The sequence below is a fragment of the Porites lutea genome, chromosome 6 (assembly GCF_958299795.1).
Source record: "Porites lutea chromosome 6, jaPorLute2.1, whole genome shotgun sequence".
Classification (NCBI taxonomy): domain Eukaryota; kingdom Metazoa; phylum Cnidaria; class Anthozoa; order Scleractinia; family Poritidae; genus Porites; species Porites lutea.
Genome location: NC_133206.1, coordinates 10,640,773 through 10,648,777, shown reverse-complemented (window position 1 = coordinate 10,648,777; position 8,005 = coordinate 10,640,773).

The window sequence follows — 8,005 nt, the reverse complement described above, 5'->3', positions numbered from 1 at the left end:
ATAATCTAGCCTTTGATTAATTCGTCTTGCTTGTTTTGTTCCCCCAAAGAGATCGAGAAAGAGTGTCTGGCAAATTGTTTCCAATAAAAGATTTGTGAACTCGTGTCTGGCAAACTCTCCAAGTGTTTATAGATACACAGTTATCCAAACCTTATAACTTTATCTGCGCTTAACGAGAGTCTTTAATTTTGGTCCATCACTTTCACAACAGCTGCCCCGCAGAGTGTCACTGATAACACGTAACGCTGAAAGAGTATCTTAATATGACCGAACAATAAATGTCACAAAATCTACCTTCCTTCGGGATTTTCTGTTTTACTTCATCCTAACCATTTCGTACGGCGGGCGCGAACAATAGAAAACGTCATCATAACGTACCGATTCCTTGCGGCCCCTGTTCAAGCAAAATCGGGATTTTTTTGAGCATACTGACTGCATATTTCAACTGTAAGTACTTTCCTTAATATAAGTGCGAGTTACTAGGGTGCCTCCTCGGGATTTCGCCTTCTAGGCGAAATTCCTGCGGGGGCAATTACATTCCTCATCAACGTCACCAGTGCTCGAGTGTTAACAGAAAGTGTAATAATCGACCAGTAAGAAGGTATACTGGAATCCAGTATACCGGAATGACCCTCTGTGATGAATGTTTACAGGCGTTCCCTCACTCTCGCCTTATTCTCCCCTAGTTTTTTTCTTTTTTAATCATGGTGGTGTGTAGCAGAAGCGAGAGTGAATAAACTGGAGATCATATAAGGTGCTTTGTTATTAAGTACGTCAGAAATTATGATACAAATGGATTAATTCAGCGGAAAAACACAATAGAGGCCAAACTGAAAGGGACAGTATGAAATTTATAGCAGCAATAGGTTTCGGCATAAATTCAAGATCATTGGACAAGGTTTCTGGTGACTGTAATTTACTCACTACGATTACACAGGTTAATGCAAACCAACCGAGCGTTCATTATGAGACGGCTTATACCAAACCATTTAAATGATAACAAAAAAGTTACATACATCAAAACCCTGAAACAAATACCCTTGTTATTGTCCTGTTCGAATTATATACTTGGCCTACAACAATAAACTCCGCCTGAACCGTGATTCTCTGCGCACGTCGTCGATTTCGTCGCTCGATCGTTTTCCATCAAATTGTCGGTTTTCAGTCATGCGAAATCGCCGCATACGAAGAACACTTCAGTTCTCTCCTTGCGTAGTAACCGGCTAATAGCGAGCACCCCGGCGCAACCACTGACAACGATGACAGAAGCGAGAAAATCAAAAAAGCAACAGCCTTTTATTTTTGTTTTATGTAAGTGGAATTTTACATGGCCTATTTAAAATTTCGTTAAAACGGCCATGTAAACTATCTAGGAGATTACTGCTTGTTTAAAAAGCAATTGGTACTGCATCAATCGCCACATAGTTATAGTGTCACACTGGGTTTTGATAATGTGGATATGCTGATTATGACCAGCATCACGATCAGTCAGAAGGAAATCGAGGAAAACATCTGTAAGTTAAAAGTGAAGAAAGCCACGGGGCAAGATGGCGTATCTGCGCGTCTTTTAAAGTATGCAGGTATGTCTATTGCCCCATCTCTAACGAGCGTGTTTAAAAAGAGTGTTGAAGCCTGCAAGCCATCAGACCAGTGGAAAATAGCTAGAGTTAGTGCAGCGTTCAAAAAAGGACGAGAGGAAGACAGAACATGTTATAGACCACTGTCTATACTTAGTATACCAAGTAAATTAATGGAATCCTGCGTCGCAAGTAATATCACTAATCACGTGCTACGCAAAATTTACTTGATAACAGACAATGGGCTTATAGGAAGGGAAAGTCAACAGAACAGCTATTAATACACCTAACTGAGAGGTGGAGAGAAGCAGTAGAAAGAAACTTTTTGTGGGAATACTGTTTGTGGATTTCACTAAAGCTTTCGACACAGTATCTCACAATATATTGCTACAAAAGCTGAACGACCTTGGAATCAGAGGAGATATCTGGCTGTGGTTAAAGAACTACCTTACAGAACGAAGACAATTCGCCAGAATCAACGGATCTGACTCTGATACACACATTATAGCTCACGGAGTGCCGCAAGGGTCGGTCCTCGGACCCACGTTATTCTCCCTCTTCACAAACGACCTCCCAAAATCACTAAGCTCTGAAGTGCCACAGCTTTAAATTTAACAAGAGAGTTCACACTAGTGTTCATTGGCAAATTGTTCCAAGTCACTGTAGTCCTTTGGAAAAACGAGTATTTACACATGTTGTTAGATTCGCTAGGTCTGGTGGAATGGATGATGATTAGGTGATCTGTTTACTCGAGTTAAAGGTGTCACTTCGGGGGGAAAAGGGATGGTCACATCACCCAAGTAGATCTTACAAAACATTCTGGCTTGAAGGAGGAGTCTAAGGTTTTAGTGAGTCCCATCCCAAGAATTCCAACATCAGAGAAACATAGCTAAAACTCGAGTAGCCATGAAGAACAAATTGTTATGCTGCATGTAGGGGTTCCAAGCGCTACGCGCATGCGTACTCTAGTATTGGACGTATGAAAGTGGGGTGTAGGCTGTATCCAGGGGCACCCAACATCGGTTTCCTCCTAAATACACTGAAAACACTTTTTAGGCTATCCAGAGTACTCTTAGATCTCTAGAAATGCATTCTAAGGAGCGCTATAAAATTTGTATCTGTTCTGTCATCCTAGGGCAACTTGAGTCTTCCCGAAATTTCGAAAGCTTGAGTACTTTGAGAAGCAATTTGACGTATTACGAAAGTGAGACATTTTCTGATTCCTCTCTCTTTTTTACGAAAAATAGCCTAACTTGGGAAGTGAAATGTGAAAATTAAAAGTAGCGAATTTATTAGACAAGCTTCGAAAATTGCACATGAATGGAACGGTCATCTAGAAGTAGCCCTCCAGAGGTAATAGAAAATTCTAGGCAGTATTTGCTTCTCCGAGCAGTTATTTTACGAGGGTCTCAATGGGGTTAACCGATAAGCCTTTAACGGCCAAAAATTTAGTCGATAGCCGTAAAAATTGAAAAATTTTAACCGTTAGCCGTAAATAGGATAAAGAAAAGTTAACCGTAAAAGAAATTGTTCCCTAGATTTCCTACTTTTAATGAAGGTACTAAACTCACTTATGGTTGCGGTTTTTATTTCCCGGCTAGTGTGACTCCTCACGCACGTTAGGTGAAGCGCCTTTTAGGTGTTGACCAAGACCTAGGCTCCATTTCCGCCGCTCTCTCGGGGAACTAATCTTTTGCATAGCAAAAATCTGGCTTCTTGCTGGGGATTAATATTTGCGATTTTCAGGAGGTCGTGCCCTCGAAATACTAGTGAAACACGCAGAGATGTCAATGTTTGTAAACACGTTGCCGATAAACAACATTTCCCTGTTTTTCTCTGACGCTACGGTAGACATTGCCATGCCTATTCCCTGTACGGCGCCTTCCCACGCAATCTCGGTCAAGGCATTTCGGTGGCGAACTCGCTCGGACCACGTGACCCGAAACGCATTAGCCGCGCGGAATAATGAGGTCTACGGACAAGGCAACGGCAAACAGTCGCTCCGTACAGTCCTTCGCTATCATTAAAAACACTGGACACGGGAATTTTGTTATTGGCCCTTTTCACACTAGAGCTAGAAATGGATTATCCGTCTGAGACTCGCCTGTCTACAGTTGCGCCCTCCCCTCAGAAACCCCTTCTCCGACTTTTTCTGAGGGGAGGGGGTGGCTGTACACAGGCTATCTGGAACGGATAATCCCGTCTGCAAAAGTCAGGCGGATTGCTCCTTCAAAATTAAAACTATTCCATTTTCCAATTATGACGTATTACCTATCTGACACGGCGAATCATCAAACGGATAACCCGTCTCACACGTATAATCCGTCTCTAGTGTGAAAACGGACATTTCTGTTATAATGAATGTCGCGTTCGGGTCTTGAGTTGGGCGTTCGCGTGTCTGCTTTTGCTTTTTCACAAAGATTATTTTTAAATTGACTATTGGCATTTCTATGCGTAAAATAATATGCGAAGTGGAATACTTTAAAAAAAGTACGATCCCTCATTAATATTTAACTTTTTGAAACAAAAAGAAGTTATTTTTTAACTTTTTTGTTAACCGAAACTGAAAAAAAATAACCGATAGGCGTACAAGAGCCAAAATTTTAGCCGATAACCGTAAAAGCCACCACCCCATTGAGACCCTCTTTTACAGAAAACAGTCGTTGAATGTCCCTGTGTATCCTTAACTTCGGGGTTACAACCATTCAGGAAGTTCGTGTTTTTGACCGAAGTTGCGCACAGCATTTTGCGTAAAATTTAGTGGTCTTATAAGCGGACTTAGAATCCGCGAAAAATCATCTTAAAGTCCGCGAATATTCAACGTACAGGTTAATATTTGGTCCCTAAGTTCGCTGTTTACTGTTCCTCTTAAGAGGAACAGTAAACAGCGTACTCAAAATCCTTCAAAATCGCTCAAAATACCACTTTATAATAATAAAATAATAATAATAATAATTGCCAACGAGGCAAACGAGCTATGAAGCGAGGTTGACTCGGCGGCAGAATTATAACGTCGCGCAATGTAGGCAAAAACTCTCAAATTCTGCGTAACCCTCTAAAATTTGCTTTTTTGACCATATTTGGGTGTAAGTAAGACCCCATATTTGGGTAGTGACGTCATGGTCCTGTGTTTACAACTCCTGGGTGATTCAGTGTGCAGCTGTTCGTTGTCTGTTCAAGGGAACCTAACAGGTGAGCAAGCTTTATTAATACGATTTCTAGTTTGAAAGGGCAATTCAGTGCTCTGGTTTGCTTTATAAATTGCGTTTAAAGCAGCAGCTATAAAAAAATAGGGTTTTATGCTCAAATTTTGTCAGAACCAGCTTGTTCTTTGCATCTCGATTTACGTTGAGGTAGCGTGTTCGCTTCTCGACTCAGAACCAGGGTTTTCAGTGTTCTCTTTTCCTTTGTGAATTGAATTTTAAGCGGTAGTTGATCAAGGCATAGGGTTATATTCTCAAAACTTTTATCAGAACCAGCGTGTTCTTCGCAGGTCGATTTAAGTTGAGCCAGTCCTCACCTCCCGTGAGGAATGCAACGTATTTGCGGACCTTTTATTTTAGAATTTATTCGAGAGATTTTGCCAACCAGCATTGCTGCTCGATTTACATTGAGACAGCCCAAAACTCCCGTGAGGAATGCAACGAATTTGCGGACCTTTTGTTTTGATGACTATCATTATGCCTTTCAAGAGACTCTTGCTCCTGTGACATTCGCTCATTAGATCTTTGTAATTTATTCAAGTTTATATTTTTATACCTCTGATACATTCCGCCCCATCCTTGCGCTTTTCACACATTTTACTTTACACCAATTTTTTCTTACGTATAGTATTACCACGCAAAACATTTTAATTTCTTATCCCTGATGACGCTGTTGCTCGGAATTTAATTACCGTATTTATTTGATTAACGGCCCTGGGCGCTTAATAAATGTTTGGACCTTGAGAGTGGGCGCTTGTTCGAGGTGGGCTCTTATTAAATTTTCAGTATTTTCAGCAAGTGTAGTATGTTTATTTTGCAACAAAACAATAAATGGTAATGACAAAACGCGAAGTTGTAACAAAGCAAGGTTCCTGTAAAATACTTTGAAGAAAACTCCGTTTTCGGGGAAGTCTCTTATTAGTTCTTATTCAATTTTTGGGGGGTGGGGTTGGGGTGGTCGCTTATTTGAGTTTAAGTGGGAGTGGGGGAGAGGTGGGGTGGGGTGGGTGCTTATTCGAGGCTGGGCGCTTATTAACTTTTTCTGCCTTTAGGATGGGCGCTTATTCGAGGTGGGCGCTAATTCGAGGTTGGGCGCTTATTGGAATAAATTCGGTATTGTTTATAATTACAGCAGTCAAAGGCGTCATTTGAAATATCATTTTCTTTCTAACGTTTATAGTTTTGATACAATTGAATTTTCCAGGAAACATAAGTACTAACTTGCTCATATTTACCAACAAAGCTTCAAGCCACGCTGTTATTGTTTAATAATTAAACAGTGAAAGCCTACAATGTACCAAAGCTGTTGTTTTGAAGTTGGGTGCCATCCTTTTCTATAGCGGAACCCATTTTAAACCTCTAAAATTATGAAAAAAATATATATAAATCGCGAAGATCTGAATAGGCACATTTCACAAAAGATAAACGAATTCGCCTCGTTGGCTCTTGCCGGAAGGTACCTTAGTAAAAATTAGCAATTATTGGACGGGGTTGAGCAAAATATCGTGATTTGTCAGTGGCGAGCAGATCAATTATTTGCCGAAGCCGGCAAATAATTGATCTGCGAGACACTGACAAATCACGATATTTTGCGATAACCGAGTTCAATAATTATTTTATCATTCGATCACTGAGTTTGTTTTTTAATAAAAAATATCTTTGGAAATCGGTTAGCGCGCGCTACCCTCCAGGAGTAATTACAGAAATCACATAAACGAGCAAGTAGCAAGCGTGGTTTCATTTACGCATACGCAGAATAGTATTTGCAGCCAAAACCTTTAGAACGACATTGCGCATGAACTCACCATTATTTGTAGGCAGTTATTTGCAGGCCACGTGTTGGGCTCTCGGCCAATGAAAAGGAAGAAACATCTCCATCGAATGATAATAATAATGATTTATTGCAGAGTACCCAACAGAGTGAGGCTCTTCATCTACTGATATCTACGTTATAAATCTACCCTACAAAAGAAATATATAAAGAATAAAATAAAATGAAAACAAAAATAAAATAAAAAATAAAAATAGAATATATACATATTTACAATTGTGTTTGCTGCTTACAGTTCCTTACATAAAAAGGTGTCTCTTCGCACTACGACAGAAGGAATTGTACTCAGTTTTGTCTCTAATAGCTACAGGGAGCTTATTAAAAATAGTTGCTGCCGAGTGCTAAAGTGTTCCTGATTCTGCTTTATAACGTCCTCCACTCCTGCGAACCTTCTTGTGACAAATCCAGTGCATGCATTTTGAAGCCTTTGGAGGCGCTTCATTTGAAATGCTGGAAGGGAGAGGAAAACAGAGCATGCATAGCTCACTTTAGAGAGGAGTAAGCTCTCTGCCAGGTGTTTCCTCGCAGGAAAAGGGGCTAGATGTTTAAGCCTGCGCAGTACTGACAGTGTCCCGTACGATGAACTTAACACATGGTCTACGTGCGTCTTCCAGGTCAGGTGCTGGTCCACGTGTACACCCAATAGGAAACCCGTTTTAGTGGAGTATCGCCACAGGCAATAGGAAGTTTTCGTTCTTCTAAACTGTGATATCGCGCCATCTGTGGGGTGGAAATAAGGCAAAAGGACGACAATTTACCGAAGGTAAGGTAACACAACGTTTATTTAGCTTTGATACCTGCACATATTTGGCGATATACCGCTACAGATGAAGCAAACGGTAAATATAGTACACTTACCATAAAATTACATCGGTTAGACAAGTAGATTGTGTGGGCGCTCTGTGGAGAGACTAGAGAGTGAAAAGGGAGGGAATGCCTGTAAACATTTTCTTACAGGGCTCTTTCCGCCCTTAACTGGCTGCCGACCGTGTAACTGTAACATGAACTACAATTGGACTGAATTGTGAAATAGAGTGTTGGCGGGCTAAACGCGAATCGTAAGCTCGTGATAGTGTGAAACGTGACCTCAGAGTTGGCTTTTAATAAACAACAGCAGAGGTTTTCCTTCTTTTTACAGAACAAATCTTATTTCTGCTGCTCTGAGTCTAACATTAAGAGGTCATAAAGCTGGTCTGTCTGTTTCAGGCATCGATTGAGTAATTATTTGCTGTGGTTTGTTTGTGACAGGGTTCGATCTCAGATGCAGTTAAGTACTCTGAGTACAATATTTTCTTAGACTTCTGTCAAAGCCATAAGCTTTTTATTGGGCTAAACAACCCTTCAAAAAAGATTTTAGTTTCTTTGGTTTTCTGGGCTTCTATATCTGACACCTT